Source organism: Lactuca saligna, chromosome 7, assembly GCF_052625555.1.
Source record: "Lactuca saligna cultivar CGN05327 chromosome 7, ASM5262555v1, whole genome shotgun sequence".
Lineage (NCBI taxonomy): Eukaryota > Viridiplantae > Streptophyta > Magnoliopsida > Asterales > Asteraceae > Lactuca > Lactuca saligna.
In genome coordinates this window covers 1,398,575-1,418,236 of record NC_136423.1, presented here as the reverse complement: position 1 = coordinate 1,418,236, position 19,662 = coordinate 1,398,575, and positions in this window count along the sequence as shown.

Sequence of the window (19,662 nt, the reverse complement as noted above, 5' to 3'; positions counted from 1 at the left end):
TGTGCTATATATATTTCCATTTTGCACTATTGTATTAATAGAAGAAAACTTGATGTCAATATGCTTTGACTTAATAGAACTTCTGTTATTGGAATATAACATGGCTGACTTATTATCACAACTTTAGTGGTCTTTCAATACCAATAATGTGTAGCCTCATGATAAATTTCCGCAACCATATTCCATGCTACAAATTATGCTGCCATTATGGAAGAAGCTACCTAAGTCTATTCCATGAAATTGCTCATCATGCTAAAATGTAAAAGTATCATGATATGGATCAGTAACCATTTTGGCATCTAATAAATCATAGTCTTAATAAAAATGATCTCCAAAACATCTGAATTTCCTATAGTTGAGCACATGGCCTTTTGTTATATATAGATATATCAAAATCCATTTGGTTGCTTTTTTGTGATCCAAACTTAAGTTGCGTAGATATCTGCCTAAGACCAGAAAGATAAATTTACTCCCACTTAATTTGTGATACACAAAATCATCTATTGTATTTACCTCAAAACCAAAAGAGATAATTGATGAAAAATGTGGTACCACGTATAGGATATCCAAAGTTGAGGTTGTTGAGTTTGTATATTACGAATAGGAGATTGAATAACATTGTTGATCACTGATTCATAATATGCATACTACCGAAAGCATTAATAGGATTCAAGATTGATTCATCCTTAAGGCTAATGTTTTAACCTTGTTTCTCCCCCAAACTCAACATCCTCAAAGAATGTTGCTCTATCCAAAATGAATGGTCAATATCCATGCAATTGAGAACTAACATAATGTCCTCATTGCATTCCTTAGATTTAATCTCATTGAGTAACAATCATAAATGTGATTAATGTTAACAGGTATAATACCATAATTCAAAATTTTGTTTTGAGAATATAGGCAAATCTACTTTTATGCTCATTAATCCATAAACCGTAATCAATAATTTCAATTTATGACATCTTTACAAGGTATCAACACAACATTAATATCAAGTCTTTGGACAGTAATACTAACTTGCAAGAGACATCCTTATTTTAGAGATAAACATTGATAATAAATCATGTAAATTAACAAGCCCCTCTTTGGATTGACTTATTAATCACATGAAACCAAAGAATCATCACATATTTATCACCACATATGTGTTTATTCAACCGTTTATTCGACCAAATATTAGTCTACCTTTGGGTCGACTAATACCCGCATTAATAAACACATTAACTATAAAATCTTGATAATAAGAATTAACAATATATCATGTCAATTAATAAGCCCCTCTTTGGATTGACTTGTTAATGACATGTAACCTAAAAATTGTCACATATTTAATATCAAACATGTGTTTATCCATGTCGTTAGTTATATATGTATATGTGACCATTGATAGATTTAGTTACGTAAATTGTAACGAAGACCGCTTTGATCCTATACATGTATGATTAGTGGACGAGATTGGTTAAGGGTACCAATACTATGATAACATTCATTAAAGCGCTTATACAGTTATATATACATTTATGCATTCGTGGTCCAGTGGGAGATTGTTGGATATTTTGGGACCACTAATAAATGTATATAAATAATGTTATCATTAATTTTATATTATTATGGAAATTATATAAAATTGTTGATGGACCGATTTTATTAATAAATAAAGATATACACTTACCATGTTTATCTTGTGGGTTGAGTTCCCGGTTTGACTCAAGATCTCCTGAATCCCTAATATCTCTCACATTCGGTTATATCTCCATCTATATAAATACGTGATGAGAAGCAGATTTATGATATACGAAAATACATACAAGAAATTGTTTTAGGGTTTGCTGTGGGATTTAGAGAGGGTTCTTGAGATCAACTGGAAAACCAAACCCTAGTTCTTCAAATCCGAATATCATAATGAAATCAGGTATGTAATCATTCTTTCACGTTTAAAGTTTTCTTTTGATAGATTCGAGATTAAAGATCTATAGTTATGCTTCCACGTTTTATGTTTTGGTTATAAAAATTAACCAAACACGGTTTTCATCACTATAACATCTAAAGGTATAAAACTTCTTCGTCAGGGTTTGGTGCTCTATCCCAATCCGAAATTAATTTGTATAAAATTAGTCGTTAAAATCGAATTCCTAACTCAATCTAAGCATTAGTTTATTAATCTAAACTCTAATATCCACTTATTTGATGAACTTGTTTGAATCCATAAACCTGGCTATGGAAGAGAATTCAAATTTCATCATTGATTATTAGCCTTGTGAATATTTTTATCCTAGTTGTTTGTAAGTAATCACAAAAAAATCATAAACAAACACCAATGGAATGGTTGATTCCATCTCTAGGGATGTAATTGGGGAATTTAATACCTAATTAGTGAGAACGTAAACAACAACTGTGGAAACTTGTATATGAGATTAAATCCTTAATTATGGATCCAAATAATAGATCATTAGATGAGGAGTGGTGTGATTTCTTATATTATAATCCTATTGTCGAGCGATTCCATTAGATCTTATGGACATGATGTGTAACATCCCAAAAATCATGATAATATATATATATATTTTTGTATTTGTAAACTATTTCCACAAACCATGAGAAAGTAAACCATTGTTTTCAAAACAAATCCATAAAGTAAGAGTATAAAAAATCTCTCAAAACATAAACCAGCATGAGGATGTATTGTATACAATCATGCATTCGCCTTGTCCCGCTCATCTAATGTACTTGAAATCATGAAACCAACAACTGTAAGCCAAAGCTTAATGAGTTCCCTAAAATACCCCACACAACAATACATATATACTGCATGAACACTAGGCCCACAACATAAGACTGAATTACCCCTAGGCCTACAACATAAGACTGAATTACCCCTAAGCCCACAACATGAGACTAGATTGCTCCCTCCTAGCTCACAACTCATGATTGACTTGCTCCCAAGCCCACAACATAAAAAACGGATTGCCATCCCGCTAGTTATAGATTATATGCTAGTTGTCTTTGTGATGCTTTCATGGGAGACCAAGTGGTGGCTCCTGGCACTTGTCTGTAAGACCCACAGTTTTGGTGCCCGACTTAGCAATAAAAGACCATGATACGGCTCATGTAATAATGGCAAGACTATGGTTGGCACATAGCACCTCCTATTACATGTTTGATATGTATGACTCGTATGTTATGCATGGTATGTTGTAACGCCTGTGTTTCCAGGCTTGCCATTTTTAGCAATGTGATAGTCTAGGTTAAACTTTGTAACCCGTTTTGAAATAATAGAAGTGTATTATTTGAGTATTATGTGTTTTGTGCTTAATTGCTTAATTATGTGGTTTGATTAATTAAGAATAAAAATAAGCGTCAAAATTTAAGTGTAAAATAAACTTGATATCTTTAGATAACGTTGTAGTAGTTGAAACAAGGTTTACGAAGATATAAAGAATGCCGAAATCCGAGTTATAACGAGGAAGTTATGACTTGTCGAAGTTTCGCGACAGAACCGACAACGTTGAATGACGTAAAAAGTGAAATTTACGTTAGAGCGATATTTAGCCTTAGTGATCTAAACGAGAATCGAAGATATCGTTGTTAGTATCAAAGCGATAAAAAGTTAGGCGAGAACGGACGTCAAACGAAGAAGTTATGAATTTATAACGAAATTTTCTGTCCCGGCCTATTAAAAAATAAATAATAAAAATAAAGTCAAAATTAGCCGACGAAGTCTAAACGAAAGTTGTAGAGCGTAGTCTCACCTTCGCGTGGATATAAAGAACGTCGAAAATGGAGTTCGTATGAAGAAGATACGAATTTCCGAAGTTTATTAATTAATTTGTATTTATTTTTAAATCAAAATTCGGAAGCATTATCCGAAGACGAGTCACAAATCCGATCCGACTTACGCGCCGCGTAAGCGAGTACGCCCCGCGTACGCCGAGAGTTTTGACACTTCGGATGACGCATGAAGTGACTGTCACACCCCTGAACCAGACGGCGGAAACGTCCGGGGGCTGTTGTGACTCAATTGAATACCATCAGAATGAATATACATGAAACATAACATCATACATCACCAAGCATTGGAATAATACAACTGGTAGCGTTTACATTTAGTACATTGTTCCCTAACATTACATGCCCAAAAAGTAGATTGTTCGGTACTAATTTAACAAGCAGCAAAACGTCACTGAGTACACTTATCCCTTCGACTTATCTGTTACCTGAGAATACAAGTATTTTGAAAAACGTCAACATATGAAATGTTGGTGAGTTCATAAGTAATGTTTGAAATCAAATGTTTGTATCGTTTCAAAAACCACCAGAAAATCCGATATTTTCTGAAAATAGTATGGTAAAAAAATGTGTGGATCCGTAAGTATGCTTGTTTGTTTTCTATAGATGTAAGCGTACGAGTTGTAAAATTCGGCATGAAATTCGTAAATGTATTAGTTGAAAACCCGACGTTTTCCTATCACTTTGCTTTACTTAGTTTGTGATAGGAAAACATCGGGTTTTCCTAGGGTTTTCAACTAATACATTTATGCCGAATTTTACAACTCGTACGCTTACATCTATAGAAAACAAACAAGCATACTTACGGATCCACACATTTTTTTACCATACTATTTTCAGAAAATATCGGATTTTCTGGTGGTTTTCGAAACGATACAAACATTGGATTTCAAACATTACTTATGAACTCACCAACATTTCATATGTTGACGTTTTTCAAAATACTTGTATTCTCAGGTAACAGATAAGTCGAAGGGATAAGTGTACTCAGTGACGTTTTGCTGCTTGTTAAATTAGTACTGAACAATCTACTTTTTGGGCATGTAATGTTAGGGAACAATGTACTAAATGTAAACGCTACCAGTTGTATTATTCCAATGCTTAGTGATGTATGATGTTATGTTTCATGTATATTCATTGTGATGGTATTTAATTGAGTCACAACAGCCCCCGGACGTTTCCGCCGTCTGGTTCGGGGGTGTGACAGTGACGCATTTCGGAAGCAGTACGCGCTGCGTACTGCAGTACGCCCCGCGTAAATGAGGCTCCCAGCCTCCTAGAAATAGGATGCGAGGGCAGCCGGCCAAATTGCTATTTTTCTCTCTTCTCTCTCCCGTTTTGCATTGTTTTGCGTGCCAGAAATACCCCGAAGCCCCGGTAATATTCCCGAGTCCCGAAGCGAGTCCCGAGATCCCGAAGATCCCGAGAAGTGCGGTTTCCGAGCCGAAGCTCTGCTCGCGAGAAGTTCGATTTTCGTAGAGATCTTCCAGATCTGCTGAGGATTACGACTTCTGCAAGCCGTAGTGCTGTCTGATCATCTTCTGATCAGGTGAGTGTATACTACATTTCATAAACGCAATAATAATACAAGTATGGTTTGAGTGTATTAAGTTTATTGTCGTTTATACGTGTGAATGCGTTGTTATTTTCTCCTAACGTATAACTATGAAGTATTTTATACGAGATATGTGTTATGTGTATATTTTTGTTGTTAGGTGTGTGAATGTATATTCACTTTCTTCTATCTTACAGATATGATTATTTCTATATGAAATACGTGTTATGTGTGTGTACCTCATCTGTTATATGGAAAATGTTTTGATCAAGCATGCTATATAGGTTTTGAAAATATGTATAAAAAATGTATGTTTTTATCTACTAATATGTTGGGTAGAACATGGGTAGATAGTTGGTGTGTAATAAACAGATGAGAGGCCTCGTTGTTGTTTTGATCCAGTCATCTAGCGGAATTTAGATGACGACCACGGACTTTTTTAGACAGTACAGTGGAACGCTAGCAGGCTCATAACCTGTAGGTGTTAATGAACTTGGGTGTTCATTCGCTGTATTCCATCCCCCTCATGGTTGCCTTATTTGACTTATATTGCTGAGGAAACCCCGCAGCATGTGTTGTCACCCCGATGAAAATATTCTTAGATTAGGTCCCTTGTGTTAGTTATTTTAGGGACATAAAGTGAGAATAACGGGAATGGGTAACTGGGTTATTGTTGGTTGATAATAATTAATTTAATTATTTATTGTGGGTTGAAAACCCTATATGCTCACCAGGCTCCCAAGCCTGACCCACTCAGTTTTATTTGTATTACAGGAAGTGGCGCAAGGACGTAAGATGGATGAACCATCCAGTTGTTTTGTTAACAAGTCTGTATATGTAAATATTCGTTGAATGACTTGTAATGTTATCGTTTATGCTTATTGGTCTATATCGGAACATGACACCCAGAGTTTTGATTATATAATGAAAAATACATTTCTTTTATGAAATGCTTTGGTAAACATTGTTTTATCATGTTTTGTTTTTGGGAACAAATTCCGCAACTCTTTCAAATCAAAAGGATTTACTCTGAATTTATTTTAAAAGCATAAATGAAAATCGGTCTTTTCTGGCCGAGATTTTGGGGATGTCACATATGTGGTATTTGGGGAACTCGCTAAGCTTTGTGCTTACAGTTGTTGATTATGGTTCGTATGTTATAAAATAAATGTTTTATTAAAAGAGTTTCTAATCAAAGAAAAGGTTGTGATGTGTGCAAGCAATCGAGCTCAAGTAAGTGGTTCCTAGAATACCAATACGTGTTTATTATGATACATGATATGATGATGAGAATTGCATTCTAGATTAGCGCTCAGGATCTGCTCATGATTTTATGATAAGAGAGATGCCTTTATATACTTGATTGTATGAGCTTTAGAATTCAACAGGTTAGTTCTCCAGTATCGTTGGGGTTTAGTGGTTTTAGCATTTGAGCTTGGTTGGCTATTAGGAGTGCCAAGGAAAGTGGTCTATTACTAAGGTTTTGGTCTTGTCATCAGTATAAAGGACTTCAAGATTTGGGTGTTATATCATTAAAAGCTTCTGGAGTTATCAAATTTGTTGGGATTTCGGGGAGTGTTCATATGGTCTTCAAGGGCTGTGGGGACTTAGACGTTCCGGAAGAGTTAGAATTCAACCCCAGTTTTATGGTTTTCATATTACTACTAAAAGGGACACGTATATTAGTGACGGTACACTAATAAATCTAGATGAATTTAATAGCTATAAGAAAGCCATGTAGGCCCAGAGTCTACAAAATGGAAAGAGGTGATGGAGAGCGAGATTTAGTCCATGTATGACAACCAAGTTTGGAATATGGTTGAGATTATGCCCGGATGTAAGACGGTTGGGTGCAAGTGGATCTTCAAGAAGAAGACCAACGTGGATGGGAATGTACACACGTATAAGGTGCGATTGGTCGCGAAGGGCTTTACTCAAACTCCCAGAGTTGACTATGATGAGACCCTCTCACCAATTGCGAAAATAAAGTCTATAAGGGTGATGTTAGCCATTGCTGCATTTCATGATTATGAGATATGACAAATGGATGTCAAGACCGCTTTCCTTAATGGGAAGTTGGCTGAGGATGTTTACATGGCTCAGCCAGAGGGTTTTGTCGATGCCAAGCATCCCAATAGAGTGTGCAAGCTTGAGAAGTCCATTTATGGACTTAAGCAAGCATCTCGTAGATGGAATCTTTGCTTTGATGAGAAAGTCAAAGAGTTTGGATTTGTACGAAGTGAAGATGAATCATGTGTATATGTCAAAGCCAGTGGGAGTATATTTAGCTTCCTCGTTTTGTATGTCGATGACATACTACTCATGGGAAACGACATTCCGACTCTGCAGGGAGTTAAGTCCTGGCTCGGGAAGTGTTTCGCTATGAAGGACCTCGGAGAGGCTTCCTATATTTTGGGAATAAGGATAGTGAGAGAACGAAGTAAGAAACTAATAGGACTTAGTCAGAATACTTACTTAGATAAGGTACTAAAACGTTTTAGTATGGAAAACTCGAAGAAGGGAGAACTACCAATACAAAGTAATGCCAAGTTGAGTAAGACTCAAAGTCCGAGTACTGAAGCCGAGATAGTTGAGATGAGCCGAGCACCTTATGTTTCTGCAGTTGGCTCGATCAGGTATGCTATGACTTGTACTCATCCTGATGTGCCCTTTGCTTTGAGCATGGTCAGTAGATATCAAGGGAACCCTGGAAGAGCTCATTAGATTGCGGTCAAGAATATCCTTAAGTACCTTCGGAGGACCAAGGAATGGTTTTTAGTCCATGGAGGGAGTGATGACTTAAAGGTGTGAGGGTATAGTGATGCCAGCTTCCAGACCGACAGAGACAACTACCTTTCGCAGTCGGGCTGGGTCTTTACCCTTAATGGAGGAGCAGTGACTTGGAAAAGTTCTAAGCAGGAAACTTTAGCTGATTCAACGTGCGAATCAGAGTACATTGCAGCGAGCGAAGCGTCAAAGGAGGCGATATGGTTAAAGAACTTCATTGGTGACCTTGGAGTTGTGCCTGCCATAAATGAATCTATGGAAATTTTCTGTGATAATGAAGGAGCGGTTGCCTTGACCAAGGAATTGAGGGATCTTGGTAGATCCCAACATATCGACAGGAAGTATCACTTTATTAGACATCGAGTTGAAGAAGGACACCTCGTGGTTAAGAGGATATCATCAGAAGATAACCCAGCAGATCCGCTTACGAAGGGACTGAGTAGGGTTAAGCACTTGCAGCACGCTAGGAGCATTGGGCTGAAGGATGATATTAGTTTAGATTAGATAGTTTGGAAACTTGTAACAGATAAATGTAGTTGACATTTGATGATTAAATAAAGGAGTATTATTTAAAAGTATTGTCTTATGTTAACTGTTTAACTATTGTTTCACTTTGCATGTTTTGACTTCCAGAATAATTGAGTTTATTAAAAATAATCGAATTATTCAAACAATTCACAATCGTTCATATGTTGGAAGTAGGTATGAATGAAGATTGTCATGAATTGGTGTGTAGATTGTCTAAATGGTATTAGACATAGCAAAGGCTTGCTACGACGTTCATGAGTGCTTACGAACAAGTTTTGAGCATTGGAATAAACCCGCACTTACTGGAATCACTTTATGGAATGTACTGCAAGTGATCGCAAGACGATAATATCATATGGTCCTGAAACCAAGATATATGGTTTATTGTTTACTAATTAGTTGTGCATGGATAATGCGAAACCGCATTAGTAAATTGATGTCATAAAACGCATGGTTGTGTATAGGTGATTAGTGAATAAGTAAATGCATATAAGTCGAAGTTTATCTGTTACTTTTATCCTAAGAGGGTAAAAGCGATATCATGACTGCTCGATGATTTGATTTGACTTATGTGTCGGGCACGGTCAGGACAGAATTGATGTGTTCAATTAAGTTCTATGCCAATTAAATCTAAGATCGAGAAACTAATTACTAGACAATAAGTATGAGAATGTTTCATGAGATTGTCTGCACGATATCAAAATAGAGGATTATACGATCCCTTATCTAAAAGACAAGATACTGATAAGATCAGAGTTAACAACGTCTTTGAGAGCTACGATTGCTAATCGGATTGTGTTTACATTTATAGTTACTAGACTTATCCAAGTGGGAGACTGTTGGATTAGTGTCTAAGGTTGTAACTATATTTGGTAAGTACTTGACCCGGTTGTGCATGGTCCTTTTGGGTTGCCTTCACCATAGCAACTTGATAGGGTGATTTATATAGAGAGAAGAGATATTTTTATTAAAGTATTATAAGAATAATATGTTAAAGGAATAATAATATTATTTGATTGATATAAGTCATAAATTAATTAGGAATTAATTTGGTGACTTAAAGAGATTAATTGAATAAAGGGGCATAAACTGTCAAATGTGTGATAGTTGTGTTTTGGACTATGAATCCTTATAGATAATAAGGGGGGACGACTTGTAAGATAAGGATATCTTAAAATCATCCAAGGTTATCATCTAGAAGGATCTTTGGATTGCTTTGAGGCTAAGTTATCCAATTAGGGTTTAGGGTGAAACCTTAGGAGCTCATAGTATAAATAGATCCCTTGTGTGATGGAAATAGGCCACTCTATGATTGAGGAAACCCTAGGGATGATTTCTCACCTCTCTCCCTCTCTCAAATCATCCTCTTGCTAGTAGGTTTTTGTAAGCCATTAGAGGAGTGACAATTGTGACTCTAAGCTCCAAGAACAAGAAGTATCAAGCAAGCAGCTCAAGGTATTCTTCTAGATCTGATTTCATATGTTATGAATTGTTTGTTTACACTAGATCCATGAATGAAAGTCTTGGATACATTTCATGTTCAATTAGAGAAACCTAGATCCAAGCATTAGGGTTGGCATGTGCACATAGGAAAGTTCTTATGGCTCAAACCTATCAGTATGGACTGTTGGATTTGAATTTGAACCCAATTGTTAATTGGGTGTTATTTGATATTGATAACTCGGGAAATTGTTGGACTAGCAACCAGGGATTAGCAATGTGATTCATCAGTGCGAGGTGAGTCTCCTCACTGTACTATGGGTCGAAGGCACTAATACCTGCCCATTTGGTTTATGTATTATAGGAAGACCAGGGGTGGTCATTGAAATTTGTATGAAAGACCAGGAGGTGGCTCCTGGAACATCTATATGCAAGACCAGAGTTTGGACTCTAGCAGTTAAGTAGATAAGTAGTTGTATATAATATGCTAGTTGTCTTTGTGATGCTTATTGTAACACCTAAAAATTCAAGCCAATTTAAAACTTTTTAAACAACCCAAAAACCATTAGTTATTACAAACTTTTTTTCAAAATGTAGAATATCAAAGTATCCCAGAAACACAGTCATAAAAAGTGAGGAGTTGTACGATCACGCCTTTGCTCTGCCACGATCCTCTGATGCACCTGAAATAATAAACTGAAATTGTAAGCCCGAAAGCTTAGTGAGTTACCCCCAAAATATCGATACACATATAGTCCACATAACCATGTCAGCAATAACATATCATAACAAACTGAACAGAACAGCACGTAACGGGTCCACAGCTTTTACAGACTGGAATACCCATGGGCCGACAGTGTGAGTCTGGAATGGCTATCGGGCCCTCAGCTCACATCTGGATTGCCACCGAGCCCTCAGTACGAGTCTGGAATGCCTACCGGGCCCTCAGCTCGTATCTGGAATGCTCCCGAGTCCTTAGTATGAGTCTGGAATGCCTACCGGGCCCTCAACTCATATCTGGCATACTCCCGAGTCCTCAGTATAATTCTGGAATGCCTACCGAGCCCTCAACTCATATCTGGAATACTCTGGGGTTTGTTGGCTACCGCACGGAGCAGTACAACCTCAACCCATCCCACATAACATATAACATAATTACTGAGCATGCAATAATCATATAACATCACAGGTAGTCCTACATGTCTACCTAACTGGCATAACCACTAGCATGCAACACAAACTCATACTCAACATGTAACACTACTAGGATAACATACCCAATAGGCCAGCCTTGGTGCCTTAGACCCCTTAGTATAGTGAGGATAACTCACATGGCACTGCTGAAGTCCCGCAGGTAAAGCTCCCGCTGTTGGTTGACAGATTCCCAAACTGTCAACATCAAACAATACCCAATTAATGATTGGGTCCCAAGCCCAAGGTCCAACTCACACTACAAAATCCTAAAAGTAAAATAATGGGTCAAAGCCCAACATATGGCCCACTTTTCCAAATTGGGCCCAGACCTTTACATGGTCTTTCCTTAAGGCCAATTCAATTATTCCAATCCATTTCCCATGGCCCAATATCACATAATCATAAAGGCCTAAACATGGTCCATTTATAACCCAATTTTCCAAATTGGGCCCAAGTCCTCACATGGGCTTTATCCTTAAGCCCATCTAATTACTCTGGTACATTAACTTGTTCTTGCATGGTCCATCAATAGTCCAATTGCCAAATCCCAAGTGAGATTAGCGCTTTCGCTTGAAATGATAATTAGGGTTAAGTGTTTCTTACTTAACCCCCTAAAGGACTTAATCCATTAAGTCCATTATTGCTAAGTTAGTCGCAAATGATTATTAATTATTATTTTAAGCATATTAGTAAATAGTATAATATCATAGTACAACCCCACATTTATCAAATACGGAATATCATGTGTGAATGTTTGATGCGTTGCTACCCCGCCGACTCCTTCCCCTTAGATGAAGAGGTACCTGAAACCAAAACTAAAAACCGTAAGCACAAAGCTTAGTGAGTTCCCCCATCATACCTATACCAAATAATACATAATCTTCGATATCTTTCAACTGGTAACTGTCAGGCATAGCCAGGAGTTGGGCTCCTCCTCGGTATCTTTCAACCAGTAACCGGGAACTAACCTCCCCTTCGGTATATTTGAACCGGTAACTGGGAGCTACCCTCCCCTTCGGTATCTTTCAACACGTAACCAGGGACTATTTCACCCCCTACTAATGCTAACACATATCAAGCACAGTAAACATATCAAGCACAATAATCATAACAGGCATAATAATCATTTCTCATATCAACGCTAGATAATTATCACAAAGACAATCATCTATCCAACACTCTTACTTATGGGCCGACATTGTGGCCATAGACCCACTCCTACTAGGAGAAAACTCACCTCAAAGTCATGTAATGTCTGCACTATTCTCGGTATGAAAACCAACTCTCCTCGAATCCTCAATCCCTACACAACAACTTTTCTAACTTATCAATTCATACTCGTAACCCTTACAAGGGTCAACTCAAGTCCAAGACAAAGTCAAGGTCAAACCCTAGTTAAAGTCAACATCTAGTTGACTCGACTCGCTGAGTTGGTCCACCAACTCGTCGAGTCCTCATATCCACAAAATGCCATAATCTCATCCTTACTCATCGAGTCTAGCAAGAGCTCGACGAGTTCGCCTTCAATAACACATTGGACTATCTTTAACCGACTCGCCGAGTTTGTCCTTGAACTCGTTGATTTCATCTTCATCCATATCAAGGTGTTTATTCAATGACTCACCGAGTTCTCCTTGAACTCGTCGAGTCCATCTTCATGTCATCATGTGGTTGGGACATTGACTTGAACTCGCCGAGTCTGTTCATCCACTCGCCGAGTCCTATGATTTCCAGGTCCATAACAAACCCCTAGCAAGCTGAGTGTTCCTTCCAGTCAACCAAAAACCATTTCCAGAACACGTTTAAGGGAAAATGCGTCCCGACTCGCCAAGTCACCCAAGCGACTCGCCGAGTCCATCATTGTCTAAAACTATACAGTCGATTATAATGGGTCTTAATGCACCCAAATCATAGATCTGGCCTCCTAGGGTCCCTTTTACACATAAAGTTCCAATCTTGACGTACATGCATGGGGGTTTATAGCTCAAAAAGCCATAAAAGAGGTATACATGAAGCATGGGTCTCCCATGGCCATGAAGTTGGCACCTTTATGCCATGGGAACCCTCAATAATTCTAGATGTGAAGCACAAATCCGAATATAACTCCATTAAAGCTTAGAAAAAGGTAGAAAATAGCCCCAAATCAAGATCTAAGTAGTGAATAGCCAAGGAATCAGGTTTATACCTCAAATAAGCTGGAAATAATTCACAACCTCTAGATCTACTAGCTTCCACTTGAACTTCCAAGCTTTCTTCTTCTCTAACTTCAAATACACACAAAAAGGCACCAACAAGCTCAAGAACACTCAAAAGGGTCTTAGGGTTTCGATTTAGGGTTTCTATGGGTAAGGAGGGACGATGGGGGTTGGGTTGAGGCATAATAAGATGTTTAAATAGGGTGCAAACCCTAACATTAGGGTTTTATCCAGAAGCTCCTACTCGTCGAGTCGGTCCCATGACTCGTCAAGTAGGTCACTAAACCTCAGTGTCCAAAATCGAGTCTACTCGACGAGTTGGGCCTCCAACTCGCCGAGTCCTACGGCAAAACATGAAAAGTACTAGAATTTAAATACGTACTAGGAACCGGGTGTTACACATGGAACTTGTCTGTAAGACCCAGGGTTTTAGTCCCCGAGTTGGCAAGGAAAGACCATAATACGGCTCGTGGCATAATGGGAAGACTAAGGTTGGCACATAGCACCACCTATTGTATGTTTGATATGTATGACTCGTATGTTATGTATGGTATGTTGTATTTAGGAAACTCACCAAGCTTTGTGCTTACAGTTGCTGTTTATGATTTCAGGTACTTCCGGTTCGAAAGGGAAGGACATGACTTGATCGCATCGCATACAGCTATATTTTCCACAACATTGAGATTTTGAGATTGTACCCCCATAACTGTTTTTATTACGAAATATCTTTAAGGTTTTGTTTAAATAATAAATGGATGTTTTGATAATTTTAAAAATGAATTTTTTTCACTCGTATTTTGGGATGTTACAATATCTGTATATTTGACCAACATTACTTCTAGGTACTATGTTAGCATAGGGTATTGATCATCATAACATCTAGGTAATATCTCTTCCTTAACTATTGGACATTATATCTCTTAGACATAATATCGTAGCTTACAACTAGGTATAATATCTATGGCTACATTATCCTAAGGTTTGATGCTTTATATAACTATTGATATTTATAGATATAAATATATTTTGATAAAGCAGTTTGATAAGCATGTATTCCTCCAGTAAAACTCTTAAAATGGTGAAATAAGGTCGTGAACTTACACTTGAATGGTGAGACCGTTGATGTAGGGTTGTATCGGGCTCGGAACTCCAGGGATCGCTCCTAAGATGCAACAACTTCGAGAATTGATAGAGAAAGGCTTAGAAGGTGTGAAAAAGAGGATTGTACTGCCTTCTATTTATAGGCAGGGATTTGGGGTGTGCGCGTCGCACATGATCATCATGGCTCCATCCAGAGATTGCCACATGTCACCTCCCCTCTTGGCCACGTCTCTTGGAATCCACTATAATCCGGTGTCAGGTGCACTACGGGCACAGGCGAGCACCTCGCGTGCATGAAAATGTTTTTTTTGTAAAAATCATAACTTTTTCGTGCTAGCTTCAATCTAAGCATTCTTTATATCTATGTAACGATCTCAAGGAATACTACAACTCTCCTTTAGGTTATTTTAGCTAATTTTGACTTTAATTTTTATGCTTAACGAGGGTAAAAATAAATAATTTTACAAAAATCATATCTCCCTCATATGGATTCCGTTTTCTACATTCTTTGTCCTAAAATTTATATCTTAAGGAGTACTACAAATCTCATTTTTGCACTTTTTGTCAAAAGTTAACCAATCTCTATGTACTATTTTGACATAATTAACTTTAATTACACGGTTGATTTTTATTTTTATAAAATCTATAACTCTCTCATTTAGATTCGGATGTTTACGAATCTTATATCCATAGGATCACATTAGTGAGTACTTTCCAAATATGTTAACTAGCTTTGAAGACGATACAACTTTTTGGACACTTATTTTGGAGACTAACAATCAATTTAACAATAAATGTAATGACACATTTGATTCTTATTATCTCATAAATCAAATATTACATTCTTAAGCTATTACATCTATTTTTCCTACTCTCTTTTAGTGGTGGTCAATGACGGAATCCTCTCGGTTGTCACAGTTTAAGTCAATAATAAGGTTTTTGAATCTATTAAATGAGTTTCAAAGTAATAATAAAAAATAAGGAAGTACTTAAGTGAACTAAACTCATTATAAGTGCTCATTATCACCGTATGTCTGTCTAAGTGTCTCTACTCCATAGTTGGAATTGGAATCACCAAAGGAGTAATGTAATCATGGCGTATGATTAGATTAGAATGAGTCTAAGAACTTTATTCATGTTTAGAATTATCATCTTGATCATATTATAGACTTGTAATAAGTCATTAAAAGCTTAAGACATAAGGTGTTACTTGATGTCATTTGAGTGTACCTTCAAACTCTATTGACATTAAGTATTTAATCCATTATATCACTTTTTAGGTTCCCAAGAGATTAAAGTACAATGCCTTAAATAGACCCACCCACCATTAGCCTTTTACCTTTCTCTCCGTGTTTCACATCATCACATACCTCCTCCTTAAACCTTATCACCGACCACCTGAAACACCACCACCAACCGCATCGTCAACCACTTGCAACACCACAACATTTTCTTACCTAAAACACACTTACTTTCTTATCAAACAACCCTTCCTAACATCGTAAAAAGCAAACATGCCTCGCCATTCTCTGTAAATACATCGAAGAACTCTATTTCCGGAAACTGCCACATGTGAACTTTTTGAACAACGTCCTTTTTGGGTGCACTAATGTGACAGCCCAATATTTCAACTCTATGTAACGACCTAAAAAGTCAAGTATTGTAACCACTTTTGTTATAATGAAATTAACTTCAAAAAGATAAAATGTCCAAAAGTCTATAATTAATTTCCTACTATGTTAGATGTCATTAAACCGTTAACGTACGTAAAAAGAAAGCCCAAATCTGACTTCGTATAAGCAAGTTATGAATTTTCCAAGTTCGGCTTAGCAATAGACAGCTAAAAACTCGAAACGGAGATCGAGCGACTTTTGGCCAGAATGACCTGAATGAGAATCAAAGGTATCGACAATGGTTTTTCAACGGTAAAAAGTCTGGCAAAAACAGACGTCAGATAATGAAGTTATGAATTTCTAACGAAATTTTCTTACCGCGACCTTTTAAAAATAAATAATAAAAATAATTTCAAAATTTGCCGACGGAATCTAAACGAAAGTTGTAGAGCATAGTCTCACCTACGCATGGATATAAAGAACGTTGAAAACGGAGTTCGTATGAAGAAGATATGAATTTTTGAAGTAATTAAATAATAAAAATATAAATTTTATATTAAATTTCGGTATTATCCGAAGGAGGAGTCACCAGGCCGATCCGAGTTACGCCCAGTGTACTCGAGGCCTAAGCCTCGGATCGTCCACGTCGCCCCTATGCGAGGCTATGCCCCGTCCCATCCGAAGCTCCGAGGCAGTCTAGGAAGCGGTCACGCATAACGCACGCGTACGCCCAGCGTACCGAGGCGGTTCCCACCCCCTATAAAAGGGATGCGAGGGTTCCAAAGAAATGGCTCAATTTCTCTCAACTTTCTTTCGTTTTTGCCTCGTTTTCCGTGCACGTGCTATCCCGAAGCCCCGGTTTCCTTGCTCAAGTCCCGAAGGTCGTTTGTGCTCCCGAGAATCCCGAGAAAATCCGCTTTCTCGAGTCGAAATTCTGCTCGGTTTTCATCTCGCCTTCTTCGATCTTTCAAGTGAGTTCATACCTCTATAATCCACACTTTTAAATATTCTATAAATACTTTTATATGCTTTTAAGGGGGGGATACAAGTAAAACACATGATTATTACCGTGTGTTATATAAAGTTTCGTTATACACTTTTTATCAATGGAATCATATGTGATTTATAACTATTATAGGGAAACTTTCGTATGCAAAATATACCACGATAACATCTTATCTTTGAAATAAGAAATGATTTATGTTTATATGTAAATCAAACACTCTGCTTATACTGTATGTATATGTGTCTATCTTTGGCACTACAAAAATTATACTTTTCATAACAAGTGAGCATTTCACTAGGGATTACTATACAAACGAAACACACTTTTAGAAAACTATAATAGGTATAGTTTTACGAGAACATTACGAACTTTTACATACTAGAAATACTATTTCAAGAAGTTACTTTCATATACAAGAACAAACGAACATTTTCACACATAAATCTGTTTTATACTAAGTTTTGTGAGACATTAAACTTCACGTATGCTCGAGTACACATTTCAAGTCCTGTATTATATACCAGAATCCCTTGGAGGGGGAGCATGGTGTTTGTGTATAGATCTATACGGGATTGACAACCCCGCGCCCTGACTGTTAGCTACAGTACACCATTTGGGGTGACAAACGTTAGAACATTCCAACGCCTGAAGAACGTTGTATATAGGCATTTCTAGTCAAATAGCATGGTTATAAAACTTACATGGAGTATCAAAAACACATTGATTTAAGGGGTTTTTCAGACGTATTGGCAATTTTATACGTACATTAATTAACTACTTAAGGCATGAAAAACCTTATCGTGATACAATTTTGGAACTTCTAAACCACTACCCACATACGGAAAAACATACGTTTTCTAGAAACAAATATTGGTCTTACTAGAAGGCTACATTTATACTAGTAGAGGATATGTGATTTTCTAGGAACCAACAAACAAAAACAAACCATTTCGTTTTAATTCATGCAGATATTGTCATTTAATACTTATGAAACTCACCAGCTTATATGTTGATCTACTCTTTCAAAACTACTTGTATGTCCCAGGAATTCAGTAATTGCAAGTAACAAACAACTTTTGAAGAAGGGACGTTGCGGCGCTAGTTTAAATTCATATTTTGGCATCGTATTGTAATTGGTTTTGAACGTGTACCTTTTAAACAATGTAAACTTTCAATTATATATATGATGGTTATGTTGCTTTCTTTACTATGTATTCAATTGTTACGTTACCACATGAAGTCATCCACCCCTGAACATTTCCGTCGTTCCGATTTGGAGGTGTGACAACTAATCATATGTAATCCAGTTATTCAGTTTTATTAAATTTGAACATACATTATTCCTAATTGGTTTTGTCATTCTAAAATATTATTAGTTGAATAAACTTAATATCATTGGTGAATGTGACATAAAGTCAACCACCGCACTTCTACATGTCCCCCTTTGTCTTTTCCCCACTTCAATGTCCTTGAAGTCAAGCACCAAATCAACCATGATTATAACCCAAAGCAAGGAGATTGTCTAATAATTTCAAATTTCTCAAATGCCAAAAAGAAATTTTATGTAATTCAAGAACAGGGAGACATAAAAGTTGATTATTGATAGGTTGTTTCTTGGTTGTACATATACACCAAAATCGTCTATAGACGATAGTCATGGATATATGGTCAAATTGGGTGGCGTTGTTGTGTCTAATCAACAAAATCAAGTACACAAAAGCACATGTTACTTAATTTCAACCCAAAACGCATAAAGTTTCAAAAAACAAGTAAAAAAATCAACTAGAAATAAGCTTTGCTCAAGAGTGGCTCAAACGAAGAGAGCTTGTATGTGGTGGCTCATCAAACACTAACGACTATTTCGGGAGGTTTGTATAGATGATGAATGTTGGTTGGATGGACGACATGTTCAAACTTGTTAAATGGGGCAAGGGTGTGGGGTACATAAATTGTGTTGGGGTGGGGTCATCACACTGTACCACTAAGCTTTTTCTGATACGATAGCGACAACAATGTTTTACTTCACCTCTTTGCACAAACTCTGCCCTTGGATGGCGATGAAGAACCGACACACCTCTACGGACAACAAATGGTAAAATACCATAAAGGTTAAGTGACTTTAGACAAAGGGTTATATTTTATATATGTCGATGGTCGTTATGGATATGTGGAGGAAGGTGAGGAACACAAAAGATGGTGGTGGGAGATAAGGTGAACATATTAGAGCGGGCAATATGTTTTGGAGGAAAAGGTTCGGAAGAAAATAAATATAGATGGTTAATATATTTGAAAGGTATGGAACTTATACTATTAATAAATAAATAAACACAGAAAAGATGGATAAATTAGTAATTTTTATATTCTCTCTGTCCCAATATTATTATCCACAGATAAAAAAACACACAAATTAAGAAAAACATTAATTATCATTAACTTTATAGAATAAAATGACAG